An 18,430-nucleotide genomic window follows, 5' to 3' on the forward strand; every position below is an offset into this window, starting at 1 on the left:
GTATCTAGAGAATGTTGCAAGGTCTTTTCAGCTTTTTTTTTTTTTTTTTTTTAATAAAAGGTAAGGTAAATTTGCATTGAATTGTCAAAAAGAGGGGAAAGGAAAACCCCCTATTAAAGTGCAGGAGAGGGTGAGGAGGACTCCTCTTGAACCCTAAACTAGAGAAAAGGTCCTTTAGACCATTTAATAGGGTAACATACTCTGGTTTATATTTGTTTATAAAGTTTGTACAAACCTAAAACCAATGATTATGACCTTTTTATTATTGAGGAAATTACAACTATTGAAAGCATAAGTCCACTTCAAAAAGGTAAATAAGAATACATAATTTTGGTCAATGGCCTCAAAGGATCCAAATTCCCCCAACTACTTTTCCATGTTATGTGGAAGATTCTTGTATACTTTACAGAAGCTCACTAAACAACTCAAATAGCATACCATTAATATATTTTACCAAAGAAAGGTTGAATGACAAATAAAAATTCTTCATGTGACGAATTGGTTTTAGGAATTAAATAGCCCCACAAGTTTCTTTAACTTTGATGTTAAACCTTTGTTGCTTGTTTATAGTAAGGACCCATTTGTTTTCACATGCCCTGTGAGTGTTTTGTTTCCATTTTTATCCTTGTATCTTTTTGTTTCAGCACCTGTTTAATGGGTGTTTTTGTCTCATTAAATTTTAGCATATTTCATAAGTGGAAAAATAACTTACCCACTTGGGAGAGGGTAAGATTTCTGATTTCCTATGCAAGTGACCAAAAAACCTGGGGAAAGTACCATTGTCATTGATCTTACATTTACTTGAAAAAAGAAAATGGGAAAGTTGGTCAACTCCCCCCCCTCCAAACCCTTCATTTTAGACAAAAGCTTATTAATATTAATTGTCTGCAAATGGTAAGCTGAGGGAGAATATGCCAGTTATTTCCTGTTGGCCAGTCCATGGACAACCAACTATATCAAGCATATGAACTTTTGATATTTAATAGAAGTTGATAGAAGAAAATAATATATATTACAACTCCATTTTTCTTTTCTTTCTGGTGGATGAGACACCCACATTTGTTCATTCTTCCACTGGATTCCAAGGGGCCAAAACTGTGTCTACCACACACATTCATACATCTAAGCAGACCCCATTCTCATATGTGATCCTCTATGAGTATTAATAGAAGCATTAAAATTAACTGAATATCAAACTAATATTGAGTTCAGTTGAGACTGTAATCTGATGGCTATTTATAGTATACAGGTAATTGAATTTAGCTACTAGAATCTGTCTGAGCTGAGTTCTTCCATCAAATTTTAGAGAGCAAGATTGTTTTGCATGCTTAGGATAGTTTCATCTTCAAGCATGTTGAGTATTTCCATGTGTAGAGTAGGGATAAGGGTAGGATAACAAAGAAGAAACAATGTGTTTATCCATGTACCATGAACTGGACGAACTGAATGAGTTATTGACTTGTCTTCCAGTGAATATGGGCTCTGTACTAAATTCAATGACAAGATGATTTTGTACAGTCTCTGTTTTTAAACTTTATGCAATGAACTTTTGTATCATAAAAAAGCTTCAACTTAATGCTGTAATGCAGAATCATAATCTCTCTGTCAATGTGGTTTAGGGGTTCCACTGCATTTGTACTTCAGAAGCCTTACCTTACCACCGGTGGGTTGCCAATGTTGATGGTGCAGGCCCCTGCTTTCTCCAAGATCAGCATCACCAAACTGTATACTAGTGCCCAATTGGATGGCGTTCATATTTTTGGTTGGGCATGGATAAAATTGTCTGATACCATCTGAGATTGGCTCTATACAATTGATGAGCACATATATATGCTCCGGCATTTACATGAGCCTCCAGGTCTGTTCTCTGGACTGCATTTAGCTTGTTATTATTTTTTTATTACAAAAATTGATGAGCATCTGAGATTTTCTCTATACAATTGATGAGCATATATATATGCTCCGGCATTTACATGAGCCTCCAGGTCTGTTCTCTGGACTGCATTTAGCTTGTTATTATTTTTTTATTACAAAAATTGATGAGCACATATATATGCTCCTGCATTTCCCAACTAATATTAACCATTCAAAGTTTTATTTTTTTATTACAAAAATTGACTATTAAAAATGCTTATTTTGGACATGTAGTCTGTAGCCATGGATTTTGGGTTGAAATTTGCCCCATAAATAGAGGGAAAAACACCATTTCAAGTTGGGGTATAAGTTGATTTGGAATGGAGGATTAAACATGTGGTCAGTTGAAGAGTTGGAGTAAGTTGCGAAGGGAAGCTCCCTAGTCCCTACCCAATTAGAAAACCTTTTTGCCATGCACTTTATATTTAATATTACAGATTTTGTTGGTTCATGTAGTATGATCTACCCATGGAGACATGGCATCACATCTTGAGTTCAGCTTCATAAATATTTATGCAAAATCAGTACACTTGCCTAATACTATTAGAACCATTCATCATATATAAACTGCATAGCATGTCTAGATCCTTGCTGACCGCATTTCATGGGTAGTTTTATATCTTATTAACTTTTGAAATTTAATTTTTTCCTATTTGTGCAGGAAATGCAGAAAGAAAGGGCTAAATGTTTCCTTGAGGTCTTGTGATGGATTTCTGATATTCTTTTTAATCATAACTGGTTAATGAAGTGAAACAGACCCACCTTTGATGATGGAATTAGCATGCACACTATGGTGATTAAGAATGTTGAAAAGATTCTTTTCTTATGGTTGCCCATATTGGAGTTCAAAGGGCTGACAATTGCCAATTTTTGTCTAGATTGAAACTCTACCATCTTTGATTATGTTTTTGATGTGTGATGTACAAATTGTTGTATATGCATACTGATACAATCAATATCCTTACAAGGAAAGAGAACTTTGAAGCCAAAGAATAATCATTATTTGTATTTGTATCATCCAAATATATATAATGTTTTTGATTTGTTTCTACTTTCTAATAAATGGTTTCATTTTGTATCAAAATAAAGGTTTAAATTACCCAAACTCTAGTTTCTCCTATTTTTAATGAATGTGGTTCCATCTCATAGATGGATCTGAATGAGAACATCAAGGTTTACTCATCTTTAGTGGCAGCCGCTGCTGCTAAAGATGCCCTTAACTGCCGCTAAAAGATCATGTGCCGAACTTATAGCGGCAGTCAGCTCAACTTTTAGCGACAGTCGTAGCTGCTGTTGAAAGTATTTGTAGTGGCAATCGGTTCAACTTTATGACTGCTGCTAAGTGTTTATAGCGGTAGTTGGTTCAACTTTTAATGGCAGCCACAACTGCCGCTAAAAGTATTTGTAGCGGTAGTTTTTTGTTTATACCAGCAGCCGAGAAAACTGCTGCTAGAACTTCTAGTGACACATTTTTAATGACTGCCGGTAAAGTTTCTAGCAGCAGCTTTGGTGGCCTTTAGCAGCAGTTAAAAGTAATTTTTTCTGTAGTGTTGAAAGTAATGATTTGATTTGTTGAGCATGTCAATCAGCTCTAGGTGTTGTACTAGTAGGATATTTACTTGCCATGGAAAAGGACCCAAATATAAATGATCACAAACCACAGAACCCAGCCAATATCATGTAGAAACTGTCTGAAATGTTTTTGGGTAAACGAGCACAGCTATTACCAAGAGTAATAGTTTTGTTACAGGTGTTTTCAACAAATTTGACAGGCATCTAAATTGTAGTTTTGTATATTATGAAACCTTATTTGATTTATGAGGCATAATGATGCACGTGCACCACTCTTAACCTTACCCATTCTCCTCATCTTTCGTCAGGGTCATCTTGCCATTTGGGGCATCTTCTAGCTTCTGTAAACCAGACTGTAAGCATTTCAAACTAGTTTCACCTAACCACTCATCCTAGTCTTCTCTATGTTAGACAACTACACAATGAGCCCACGTAGGCAAGCACAAACCAGCCTACCAGTAGAGTCCCACTCGAACTCTCCCATTCCATCTCTATCTTTTCTTTGTACCTTATCACCACTAACTATAATTATCTGTAAAGTTTCCTACTGTATCTGTAACTTCTCTGTTGTAACAAACTTCAGTATAAATACAATTTCAACACACAACGTATGCGTGGATTTCTCTCATTCTTGACATATCACTTTATGGTATCAGAGCATCAACCTCCAGTCCCCATGGCGTCTGAAACCTCCACTGCAACACAGTCCAATCAACAAACAAACCTCTCTGCAACAATAGGACTGTCATCAAGCCTCAACCTTGCTCCCCCGATCAGTGTCAAACTCGATGGGAGCAACTACATGCTCTAGAAGCTCCAGTTCTTGCCTATCCTGAAGTCCAAACGTATTATGGGATATGTTAATGGAACCCACAAAGCTCCTCCTCTATTCAAATCTGATGCTGATAAAGAGGCAGAGGAGTTGAATCCTGACTATGTCGAATGGGAAAATCAGGGATCAGCTTATTTTAAGTTGGCTCATCTCATCTCTCGTCGAACATGTTATGGCTCAAGTCATTGGATGCACCACTTCACATGATGTTTGGTCGGCCCTGGAGAAGCTTTATTCATCCATCTCAAGGCCAAGAATTCTTCAACTCAGATTTGAGTTAAATGAACTGAAGAAAGGGAGCCTTCCAATGCCAGAATATCTTCTCAAAATCAAGACTATTGCAGATATGTTAGCTGCTATTGGTGAACCCATTTTCACCACTGATTTACTATATCACACCTTGGAAGGACTTTCTTCAGAATATGAAACCCTGTCTGCAGCCATCACCACTCGTACTGATCCTATGTCCTTTGAGGATTTACGAGGACTTCTCCTCAATTATGAGAAGTGTTTGCATTGTAGCAGACTAAACACAGTTGGTGTGGACATTCCTTCAGAAAATCTTGCTCAGAAATCAAAACAATCATCAATGCAATCAAAGGCTCCCAAAACTCAAGGTCAGTATATCCAAAATTCTAATAAATCAAATTCTCGTTATAAGGGAACTTGCCAGATCTGCAAAATTCAAGGACATTCAGCCCTTTTTTGCAAGAGAAGATTTGATGAAAGCATCAAGCCGCTCAAACCTCCTGCAACATACTCAGCCACCACTACAATGCCAGCCTCTGACAAGGCCTGGTACCCTGATTCAGGCACAACTAATCATGTTACTTCAGCCATTGAGAACCTAAATCTTCATGATGAATATGAAGGCCCAGATCAACTCTACATTGGCAATGGGTCAGGTTTGGTCATAAAAAATACTGTTTCCTCTGTTTTACATACATCCTCTCGTGATTTAGTCTTACGCAATGTGCTACATGTACCTCGAATTTCAAGAAATCTTCTCTCTGTAAGACCATTTGCTGCAGATAATGAGGTCTTCTTTGAGTTTCGTCCCTTTGTCTTTAATGTGAAGGATCAAAAAACAGGAGCCATCCTTCTACAGTGGGGAACTAAAGATGGCTTGTATCTGCTTCTAGAGCAAGAAGAGTCATTGAGTAAGGACCAGCACAATCCATTGGTATTTGTTGGGGAGCGGACCATTGCAGCAATTTGGCACCAGCGACTAGGACACCCAGCTGCTCCAATTGTGCCGAAAGTCATGGCTACTTACAAGTTACCATTCTTAGGAAATAAAGACCTTTCCTTCTCTTCATGTCAGCTAGGAAAAGGACATCGACTACTTTATTTTCCTAGTTCTTTCAAAGCTTCAGCACCAATAGAGTTACTTTACAGTGATGTATGGGGGCCTTCCCCAGAACCATCTGCCTCTGGATTTCATTACCATATTATCTTCATTGATTCATTTTGTGGATTCACATGGTTGTTCCCCTTATATCATAAATCTGATGCACTAAGTGTTTATAGAATTAAAAACCAACATTGAGAATGTGCTTGGTACCAAGATAAAATGCTTACAAACAGATGGTGGTGGTGAATATATATCCTTCAAATCTTATCTCATTCAACAGGCATCACTCACAAATTCTCTTGCCCCAAAATGGGACAGCTAAGCTAAAGCATTGCCACCTTGTTGAGATTGGTCTTACACTCTTGTCTACTCAGTCATGCGTTTGCCACAACAACATACTTAATCAATTGTCTACCCAGTCATGTCATTCACTTCAAGACACCATGGGAACGCTTATTTTGCAAGAAGCCAGATTATTCTCTACTACAGGTATTTGGGTGTGAATGCTATCCATTAAGGCCCTACAACAACAATAAGCTGCAATTTTCCTCACTCCAATGTGTATTTCTCGGGATGATCTTCAACGAAAATGCATTTCCCTTTGCAGCTTCATCCCCCATCCCAGCTACTCCTCCTCCACTCCAGCAGTCCATAGGGCCCCTAGTCGTCTTTCATCCTTGTGACCACTTGCCTCCACCAGCTCCTGCTCCCATACCACCAATAATTCCTGCACCCATTGCCGATCCTCTCATCTTGACCCCTTCAAACCAAGGCACCTCCTCAGAACTGGTCGAAACCCAATCACCAATAGACCCTTCCCCACCTTCATCAGCTCCAAACCCATCCATCTCCACCCACCCAATGCAAACCCACTCGAAGAGTGGTATATTCAAGCCCAAAGTCTATACCACTATAAAATACCCACTTGCTGAGGCTAAACCATCATGTTTCTCCCATGCCCAAAAGGATAGCTGCTGGCAGGCTGCTGTGCAATATGAGTTTGATGCCCTTGTTCACAACACCACCTGGGTCCTTGTTCCACCCCCTTCTGGTGGAAAGGTAATTGGCTGTAAATGGGCTTATTGGATCAAAAGAAGACCTAATGGAAGCATTGACAGATTCAAAGCTAGGCTGGTTGCCAAAGGCTTCAACCAGCGTGAAGGCATTGATTATTTAGAAGCCTTCAGCCCGGTAATAAAACCCACTACAATTCGTGTTGTGCTTAGCATTGCCACCTCCAATAACTAGGTCCTGTGACAACTTGACATCCAAAATGCGTTTCTACATGGGGAACTTCAAGAGGATGTATACATGTGTCAACCCACTGGCTTCGTTGACAAGGATCACCCTTCCTATGTCTGTCATGTTAAAAAGTCCCTCTATGGGTTTAAACAGGCCCTACGGGCCTGGTACCACAAGCTTAGGTCTTTCCTCCTTCGAGAAGGTTTTTTCAATTCTGCTGCTAACTCGTCCTTCTCCATCCACCACACAACATGTGACTACATTTTAGTTCTCATATATGTTTACAACCTCATCATCACAGGTCCCAATGTAAATTCTTGTGAAGCTCTCATCTCTAGGTTGGGTCAGCAATTTGCTATGCGTGATCAGGGCCCATTATCTTATTTCTTGGGTATTGAGGCCTCTCTCACCTCCTTCGGCCTTCATCTCTCTTAGAGGAAATACATAACAGATTTCCTTCATCGTACTTGACTGGATGCTACCAAGCCTGTCCACACTTCCTTCTCAGCTGGTGCACACCTCTCCAAACATGACGGTGAACCACTACCTGATCCTAGTATCTACAGACAAATTGTTGGTGCTCTCCAATATGCCACAGTAACCCGTCCATAGATTGCCTTTTCAGTTAACAAGGCATGTCAGTTTATGAAACAGCCAACCACAACTCACTGGACTTTAGTTAAAAGGATACTCTATTATCTTAAGCACACCATCTCTCATGGTCTGCTCATCCACCGCTCCAAAAGCCTTGAACTTCATGCCTATGCGGATGTTGATTAGGTTGGGTGCCCTGATGATAGAAAATCTCAAGGAGGTTTTTGCATTTACCTCGGGTCTAATCTTGTGTTATGGGCCTCAAAGAAACAACCTACGGTTTCCAGATTGAGCATCGAGTTTGAATACCGCAGTATTGCCATCGCTGCCTCTGAACTCCTTTGGTTATGGTCTCTTTTGAAAGAGCTTGACCTTGAACCATCTGCTCCCTCCACTTTATGGTGCGACAACATCGGTGCAATCTACCTCTCTACCAACCCAGTCTTTCACAGTCGTAGCAAGCACATTGAGTTGGGATGCTCACTTCATTTGAGATCATGTCACCAAGAAACTTCTTCAAGTTCATTTCACCTCTATTGGTGATCATCTTGCTGGCATTATGACCAAAGGACTCTTTGCTCATCGTTTTGAATAGTTGTGATACAAGTTGAACGTATGTTCCCCCATGCTCAAATTAGACAATTACACAATGAGTCCACATAGGCAAGCACCAACCATCCTACCAGTAGAGGCCCACTCGAACTCTCCCACTCCATCTCTATCTTATCTTTGTACCTTATCTCCACTAACTATAATTATCTATGAAGTCTCCTACTGTATTTGTAACTTCTCTCTTATTTTTTTTAACCCCAAAGTTTACTCCTAATGGAGGGGTGGCAACTGCAAATTTATTCATATGTAATAAAAAACCTCGGGGGGGCGGGGGGAGGGATGTGAGGCCTTACCCCTCAAAACTATACAAAGGAAACCCGGCTCATATAAACATCAGGTGTTTGGGAAACCTAAGATCAACGAATTCGCAAAAAAAGAAGACCTAGACCATCTACAGTCACCAAGTTCTGGACGTGGAAAAGAAGAAGTTCTATGCAGTCATAAACAATTTTCTGAGAAGTTAAGCAACCAAGCTTTGTGAGAGCATCCGCCGGTTGATTAGCCTTTCTATAAATATGTATACAAAAGAATTCCAATATACTCCTAAGCTCTTGTACTTGAGACAACCAAAACCAAAGCTTCCAAGGGGCTGTACAAGCTCCATTAAGAATATCAATCAAGATTTTGGAATTCAACTCAACCATTATCTTATGTAAACCTAAAGCAATGACAAGATTTAATCCATCTAGCAAGGCCATAGCCTCTACAACTAAATTAGTATCAGTGCCATAAATGTTGGAGAAGGCACAAACATACCCATTCCTTCCATTTCAAATGATACCCCCTCCACCATAGTGGCTTGAATTTCCTTTAGAAGCACCATCAACATTGAGTTTTAGAAAACCCTCTGGAACTGCCACCAAGTGAACCACTTTAATGGTTTTTCCTTTGATCGAATGGATCCGCAACCCCAAACCTTGCAAGGATAGCTGCTTATTGTAGTTCACCTTATGGTTTATAGATAATGAAGAAGACACCTCATGAAACCACCGCAAGACCACCCAAATAACCAGCTTTGAACATCTAAATTTATTTTCCATTTTGCGCCTATTTCTTTCTTTTCAAATCCCCCAAACAGCAAAGCAAGCAATCAGCCCCACCATAATAGCCCATTGATTTTTAGTCGATGCCGCTAAAAACCAACAAGAGAGAAGCTCCTTTATATTCTCATTTCCCCTGAAAGGCAACCCTAACATTCTATTGAAGAAGGGCTACACTTTTTGAGCTAAACAACCACACACCAACACATGATTGATGTATTCTTCTGAAGGGTCACGGTAACACACACATCTGGAAGCTAGTGGAATTCCTAGCTCTTTAATATCAACATCCACACCAATCTTCCCAACCATAAGTTTCCAGATAAAGAAACTTATCTTGGTTGGCACTAGAGCATTCCACACCACCTTGGACCAAGTCATAGAAGGATGAGTAGTCCTATAAAAAGACCAAGCCGATATTACAATAAATTCTTCTTTCGCCTCAGTTAACCAAACAATTTTGTCATAGAAGTTGGAAAGGCTCACACCAGATCCCTGGATGCTATTTAAGACATTCTCCTCTAGAAAAACGTGGACCTGATCTAGGTGCCAAGTCCCTTCTTCATCTAGGACATCACAAACCCTCAGCTATAAATTTAGCCCTTCATGCTGAAGGATTTTATCAATCAAGGGGCCATTCATAGTCCATTTATTGAATAAAAAAATGATTTCTCCCCTACCCACCATCCACCTTGAAAGATGAACTAAATGACCTCTTAGTTCAATGTTTGCCTTCCAAGTATGAGAAGTGTAGCAAGGAGGGATAGCTGTATAAAAATGATCATGTTTCAACACCTTGGCTTTAAAGAAATCAACACATAAAGAGTTGTGGAAAAGCACCCGCCATAGAGCCTTCAACTGAAGAGCCTTATGAACATCATATAGACTCTTAATTTGGAGGCCCCCTTCAGAGAAAGGTCTAACAATTTTTTCCTAGGCAACCCAATGATGCTAATTGGTTGAATCGGATTTGGTCCATAAGAAGCTTTTCATCAACTATTCTAGACACATAATAACACTTTTCGGCGTTGCCACTGCTGACATCAAATAGATAGGAACATTGTTTAAGACATGTATGAATAAAACAATCTTGCCTCCGGTTGAAATCAATTTCCCTTTCCAACTATAAATTTTGGTAACCACTTTCTGCGCTACACCTTCAAAGGCTTTTGCTTTCACCCTACCCTTATCGATTGGAATACCAAGATAAATGAAAGGTAATTTCTTATGCATATAACCTGTGACTGAATGGATAATCTAGATCCTGCTATGAGATGCTTTTGTTGAAGTGAAGAAGCAACTCTTTGCCTTATTCGACAATTGACCCAAACACTTCTCATACCTCTGGATGACTTCCATGACTTTCTCTAGCACTTACTTGGAGCCCTGAGTGAATATAATAGTTTCATCGGCATAAAGACTATAAGTGATTACCAGACAACCCCTGTGAGTAGCATAAATACCTACAGGATAATCCTCACCCAATTTAGACAAATTTCTACTTAGGATTTCCTTTGCAATGATAAACAGATATGTAGACAGAGGGTCCCCTTGACGCAACCCTCTTGTGGACTGAAAGTATCCTATGACTTCATTCAACAGAATTGAAAACCAATAGTTGTTTACCATTTATTTTGACCAAATCAATCTAGTTTTCACTAAAGTCGAACCCTCTCAAAACAGTAAAGAGAAAGGACCAATTCAGTTGATCATAGGCTTTCACCATGTCTAGTTTTAGCACCATATTCCCCCTACCGACTTCCTATCAATATCATTAACCAGTTCCTACATGAAGGCCACATTATCCATGATATTTCGTCCCTGTACAAAGGCACCCTGTTCTTGTGAAATTGGTTTAGGTAAGATATTTGCTAGTCTCTTAGTGACTACCTTTGCAATAGTTTTGTAGAAAAAATTACCTAGATTTATGGGGTGAAAATCTGCAAAACTTTCAAAAACTTTGCATTTTGGAATGAGAGTAATAAAAGAGGAAGTGTAACTCACCGGGAGTTAGTCACCATTAAAAAAAATGTTGTACAACCCTTACCACATCAGTGCCAACGATTTCCCAACAAGAAACAAAGAAAAGACTTGTAAAACCATCTGGTCCTAGAGCACTATCTCTGTCCATGGCATGGACCACCTCATGGATTTCAGCCTCTGAAAGAACAACCAATAAAACATCATTGTCTTCCTGATTAACCACACACGGGATAACCTCCAACAAATCATCCTCACAATCGTCCCTTCCTCTGATAGAACATTACAAAAGTAGTTCACTACATTCAATTTCATATCCTCCGGATCAGTAATCCAATTTCCTATTGAGTCTTTGACTTTGCAAATTTTGCTTCTCATTCTATTCATTTTTACAGAGAAGTGGAAAATTTTGAAGTTTCTATCCCCTTCTTTCAATCATTTGATTCTAAATTTTTGTCGCCAAAAAATTTCCTGAAATCTATGGATCTCATCAAGTTTCTTCTGTTTTTCCCTAAGTTTAGTGAGACTGGCTACTGAATTCACTTATAAATGATTCATTTCCACACCTTGCACTCTGTCCTTCGCCTCTTTCACATCCTGATGAATGTTCCCAAAAACCTCCCAATTCTATTGTTTGAGTTTACCCCTTAATTTATGTAATTTGAGAAATAAACTCATCAACGGATTTGCATGAACATTCTCACTCCAGTAATCCCTAACTACATTATGAAAAGATTGATGAGACAGCCGCATCTACTGGAATCTGAATGGCTTAGGACCTGTCTGCCTTTCCTCCTCAACTAAGAAAACTAAAGGATAATGATCTGAACGAGTTCGACTTAGATGGCTTATCGGTTTCAAGGGAAAAGATTGAGCCCAAAAAGAGTTTACCAGAACCCGATCAAGTCGAGCCCAGACACAACCCAATCATTCCTTATTATTGCACCATGTGAATCTGCTTCCAAAGAAACCCATGTCCACCAAACCCACCGTATTAATCAAATCCACAAAATCCTCCATTGTGGAAACATCATGACTTCTCCCTCCAACCTTTTCCTTTCTAATCACCAGCAATCAACCAAGGTTCCGAATCCCAAGAAGCTAAGTTCTGAATTGTTTCCCATTGAACTATTCTTTCCAACCGGTCACATTTGGCATAAACCATAGAGAGAATAAAAGCCTCATCGGCAGAAGTAGCAATTCTCACAATTAAAATATGATCACAATCTTCTATCAGTTGTACAGAGAAAAAACTATTCCAAAACAAAACAATTTTGCTACTAATATTAATGATGTAACCAATCATATTAAGTCTCCTAGCAATCAAGGAGAGTCTCTCATCTCCAATCATGGTTCAACCATAGCCACCACTCACAATTTATGTAATTTGCAGAGTTTTTTTAAGCGAGTAATGGAGGGATCATTAGCAATCTCTCAAATATTCCGGAAAAGACCATTCATTGGGAACAATTGGAAGTAGCCTTACCTTGGCATATCTGCGATCTAGTTACCGGCCTGTTCTCGCTCTGCACATATTTTTTTCTAGGCCTTTTCTTTTGAACCACATGCATCCAGTTCACCACATCCACGCTAGCTTCATCCTCAGAAAGAGCACAAGAAGGACGTTCCATTCGTTCAGTCATTTGTCGAGCAACTCAGCATTAGATTTGTTGGCATTGTTGTGACCCCATCTATTAAGTCTTTCGTCCAATTCCAATTTGGAATTCCTCAGATCCTCCAAACTCCAGAGCCTTTTTGGCTTCCTAGAAGAGAGATGACTAGTAGTCTCTAGTAGGTATGGCTGAACAGGCTTCACATTGATATCATCTTTGGAAGCAAAAGATTTTTTTACCCCATCAGAAGGGATCTCTACTGTCTCAGTCCCTTAGGTTGTGGAACCTATACCTCCTCCGAATTTTGAGTTTCTATCAAAACCCTCTTTTTGGTAACTGCAGGTGCTCTTCGCACTTCCTGGTAGACCTGCTTTACAATTTGTTTCCTTCTAGGCACTGATACTTGTTCCACTAGCTTTGAAACTAAAGTAGCATTAGTTTTAGCGACTTCTCCCTCTGATTTTGAAAATCTTTTAGTTTTCAATTTACAACCCCCTTTGCCATGGTCATGTTTAAAACAAAAAGTGCAATACTTAGGTAGGTTCTCATAAATTATTTTCTACCAGAACCCCTCTTTCCCAAGCCCCACCCAAACACGACTAGGGTTCTCCTTCAACAAATCCACCTCCACACAAACCCTAGCCGCCATAGTTCTAGTCAAATGAGTAGTGGCTGGATTCACCTTCAAAACTCTTCCTGCTACCTGCGCAATTGAGTGCAAATACCTATCATTGTACATATTGATCAACAACTTCAGTAGAGAGATCCAAAGCGGCACAACTAAAGTTTACCATCCTAACTCCAGACCTAGCATCCATTTCAAAAATCTGAGTAGGTAGTCTTTGACAAAAACCACCTCTTGCAACCAAACCCTAAGGTATTTCTCTTCACTTTCAAACCTAAGAAGCACATGTCTAGGATCCAGGGTAGTGACGACAAGAGCTTCTTGAAGCCTGAACGTACTTATCAAAAATTCCTTGATTTTATCAAGAGAAAGACACCCATAAGAGCATTTTCCAATCAAGGCGAACTGAAGAGGGGAGAGAGATTTTTCAATATCTTCCTCTGAGAATAAAACTGCAGGTTCTCCCCACTTAATTGAAGGAACCTTCAAAGGAATATCCACCACCGGTGGATCAAGAATAGGTAGGAAAGGATTTGCAGAGGATGCAACCACCGAAGCAAAGGAAGGAGCACCACGAGGTTCCCTAGGCGTCTCCCCCATCTTCTCTAGTGTTCCAAACCAAATCCACCACCTGGAAATCCTAGAGGAAGTCAATCATCCTCCAGCCTTATTTGTAACTTCTCTGCTGTAACAACTTTAGTATAAATACAAGTTCAACACACAACGTATGTGTATGGATTTCTCTCATTCTTCACATATCACTTTACTCTATTATACTAAAAATCATGAAGACATAACTATTGGAAACTATTAAATCTTCTTGATAAAGTGAGCGGTACCTTAAGCTCAGTTTGGAAGGAGTAAAAATACAAATATGAAGAGTGCAAAACATTGTATTTTCTATTATTTTGTATGTATTTGTACTTCTTCCAAACTAAGCCTTAGTTACAATTCCAAGTTTGTAACCGAAGATAGTTGATAAAAAGAAGAGGCCTTTTGCTAATTTACAGAACACAACGGTTTTTCAACGCTTAGAAATGTCTAGTAAGAAGGGACTCATAGAGGCTTATCTGGGATAGCATGTGGTCTCAAAAATCAAGTTCCACCAAGCACGTTCTTGAACAAATGGAAGTGCCACCGCTTTCATGCTTGAGCCTCTCCTCTAATAAGTTGTAGAGTCCTTCATCATGGAACCATGCCCCCCACCAACATATTGACAAGTGCCAAGTTTTTGGTAGTCAATTCTGTTTTATTAGCTCATTCAGATAGTTACGTCGTCCATAATTGGCTTAACACGCACCTAGTGTGACAGGTGGAATCCATTATGTACTATTAATGGCTGGATGATTATTACAAGATTCACTTTCCAATTCTGGGACTGAAGAGGGTTCCAACCTTTAATTTTAATTGTGGTAAGCATAATTACTCTTAGTACTCTACAATCTAAAAGAACTGGCTTAAGTAATCAAGCAACTAATTAAAAAAATATGGACAATCCCCAGAAATGGTATTTCCTCTCCAGAATTTGTTAGAGAGTCAATCAAGACTGAATCAGAAGTTTGTTTGGTTGAATAAATTATACCAGAAGCAAAATAGCACTTGCAATAACCTCTTTGCTAGGCTAGCTGCATATAGGACCTCCAAAATCAAGACAAGCTTCTTTCTATGATGTTACTGGTAGATTAATACATCTTTTGGTGAGCAATCTTCTTATATTTGGATTGCAAGTTCACTTCACATTCACAGTTTTACATTTTCTAAAATCCAAATGTAGACAAACAATTATTGATTGGTTTCATAATCTAGTGGATTTCAAATGCTCCAACTTCAAATACCACAGCAGTAAGAAAATCTTAGTTTCAAATACAATGTCCATACTAAGATATTTTTTATGTTTGATATCCATTCAGGTATAGAAAAATGCAAATGGATGGAATCCTGAATATTTTTAGATCTGAAATGTGACCAAGGAAAACAACCTTAGAGTTACAATTTGTTTGAGAGAAGGAAAGGAATGCATAATAAAGTTCATTGTAATTGACACAACTTTATCACAACGTTCTTTTAATCCATAAAATGGTCTTCATGCAGTCTTCCCAGGATAGAAAAAATAGATGTCCTAAGGGATGCTACAAGTTCCCCACTTTGTGTTCATTGAATGTCCCAACATGGTAGATGCTAGTACCTTAAATTTAAGCTATCAAAGTAGGCTAGGAAAATGTTCACAAATGTAGCAAGTAGCATAAAGGACTTCATGCTGCTTTGGCCCCAAGATGTGGCCAACTTGAAGAAAATATGATGCAGACTCCAGGAATGTCCCAACATGGTAGATGCTAGTACCTTAAATTTAAGCTATCAAAGTAGGCTAGGAAAATGTTCACAAATGTAGCAAGTAGCATAAAGGATTTCATGCTGCTTTGGCCCCTCAAGATGTGGCCAACTTGAAGAAAATATGATGCAGACTCCAGGAATGTATCCAACTTTTCAAATGTTTCTCAATGTTGAGTTCAATTTGTCAGGAGTTCACCCTATATTATCCATCTATCAGTTACTATGTTTGTTCTGTGGTCCACCCTCCTATTAACAAATATTGGGTACTTCCTACTTGGAAAACCCTCCTATACTTGCTAGATTATCCCTTTGATTCATGGTAAGTCTGGATGGGAATGTGGAACTGCTTCCTACAAAGTTAACAAAGACCTAAGTTCTCCCACATGATACAAATTTGTCTCCAGCAAAAGTCAAATAGATAGTATAACATAAAAATACTGAGCTATAAGGTACAATGCTATAGACTAATAACCTCAAAATGTTAGCTCAACTTCTCAGACAACATCTGGTCCATACTGTTGTAGACTCAAACAAAAATGACTTTTATGCAAGAGATACTTCTCCATAAGAAGATGCATATAGAAGATAAACTGCATAAATAGATAATGAATAACAAAGAGAATCTGAAGAACAATCTATATGAATGAAAACGATTGGCTTACAATAACATCGATATACATTGAGTAATGTTTAGAAAACCAGATAAGATCATCTGGTTGAATTGTTCAATCAGTAAATGATGATTATCTCCGGTTCCCAATAAATGAACCACCTACCCTTAGTTGCAGAACAGTTAGCTTTAGTCAATCCCAGATTGGAAAGAATTTTAGTTGTAGAAGCATTTGATTCCAGGCAAAATCTATGGTGCATGAACTGCACTGTGAAGCAAAAAACTTGTACAAGTGATAAAGCTCATCATAGTTAAATCTTTAACATTATTAAAGTCTAATGGTAAGTGCACCTTGTAAAACGTAAAACAATGAAAAATAAATACACCATGCAACCTCTTTAATATGATTGGTTGAAATTTTGATTTAACATGCAACAAATATTTAAAATGCAATATAGTTAGATTCTTGATTCCATCATCAATTTTTATAACCAGAATGTTTACTTTTAGATTTAAAAACGAAAGAAAAAAGAAATGCCATTTGTTTCTTCCTAATCCTAACCCCAACACATCCATATGATATCAAGAAGGGGAGAGATCTTAGAGGGAAAGATCGATACAAGAGACAGATAGAGGAGTGACTTGTACTCTCTCTCTCTCTTTCTCTCTCTCTCTCTCTCTCTCTCTCTCTCTCTCGTTCAATGCCCATTTCCCTCTTATTTGCTATGGTTTTATGGCTATCATTATAATTTTTTAACTAATCAACTAATCAAATCTGTTTCTTATCTAAAGATACATAAGAGAGCATCCAAGTTCTCTCCTCGACATTAAGAAATATGGCAATGTTGCAGTTGAATCATTTAACCCATGGTTGAACTATTCAACCGTGAAATGTTGGCTCCAAGTCAACAAAGGGTCTGATTTTAAAAGCACTGGTCCTAAGTTCCCTCTCTACGACAAACCAGATAGAAGTGCCCCAAACTTTTTTAGAATTTACATATTTACATGGTTACATAGAAAAAAACACCATGTATTGTAATATCTTTTATCCATCTCTCTAATTAATGTGTTTCATAAATTAGAAAAAGAGGTGAAGGAACCAACCAAACTATAATCTGAAATGAAGTAATCCAACTATTCTGCCCTTTTACCTTCTTCAATCTTGCTTGTATGGATGATCAAAACAAAGTACTAGAAATTGTCAATATGAGGTTTTCTTGTTCATCAATACAAACACTACATATTTTACTACAACTTTTGAAACCATTTATTTACAAAGCATTTTTTTTCATAGTTCTAACATTGCATTTACCCACATATTGGTCTTGTTAATCAGTAATATACCATCAACAAACAACATACCCCAAGGGACCTTTCATAAAACCTAGTTGTCCCATCCATGACCACTATATATGGAGCAATGTTTTAAAACATGGAGGCATGTGATGTGTTTCACTGCCAGAAGGCGTGAAGTGTAGTTTTCTTTTTTGATTAACGAGGTGTGAAGCGTAATTACGAACATAAGAGGCATAAGCCTCCTGAGATGCCTCCTTAAGAGGAGGGGAATGAGGAGGAAGAAGAGGAAACTAAATTGGGTTGTACTATAAAAGTGTTAGGGGATTTGGGGGGTGAAGCCCTCCAACCAAAGGGGTCCAGGAGTGGAGCCCCCAACCCAAACTTTCTTTCTTTTTTCTTCCCTTCCCTTTTCTTTCTTTCCTTTTTTTATTTATTTCAGTTTTTTTTTTTTTGTATGAGGTGTGCATTGGGCACATGAGGCATACGCCTCTGGCATGCCTCATGCAAAAGGCATATGAGGCGTGCACCTCATGGATCTAAGGTGTTCATCTCAAAGGCATCAGTGCCTTTGGCATATGCCTTAGGGCATTTTGGGGGGTGCCTCCTCCAAGTGTACGCTTCCCACACCTTTTAAAACACTAGTATAAAGCAATAAATTAAATGCAGAACATAATATGCATATATTATAATTAAAAACCTCTCTTGTCACCCTACCATAACTACCCTCTGTTATGTCAAATTGCCTACTTGTGCCTCCTATTTTAAACTCGCTAGATCCCTATGCATAGCACATGTGCATTCTCAGCAACATATAT

The sequence above is a fragment of the Nelumbo nucifera genome, chromosome 1 (assembly GCF_055504915.1).
Source record: "Nelumbo nucifera cultivar China Antique chromosome 1, China Antique-T2T, whole genome shotgun sequence".
NCBI classification, from domain to species: Eukaryota; Viridiplantae; Streptophyta; class Magnoliopsida; order Proteales; family Nelumbonaceae; genus Nelumbo; species Nelumbo nucifera.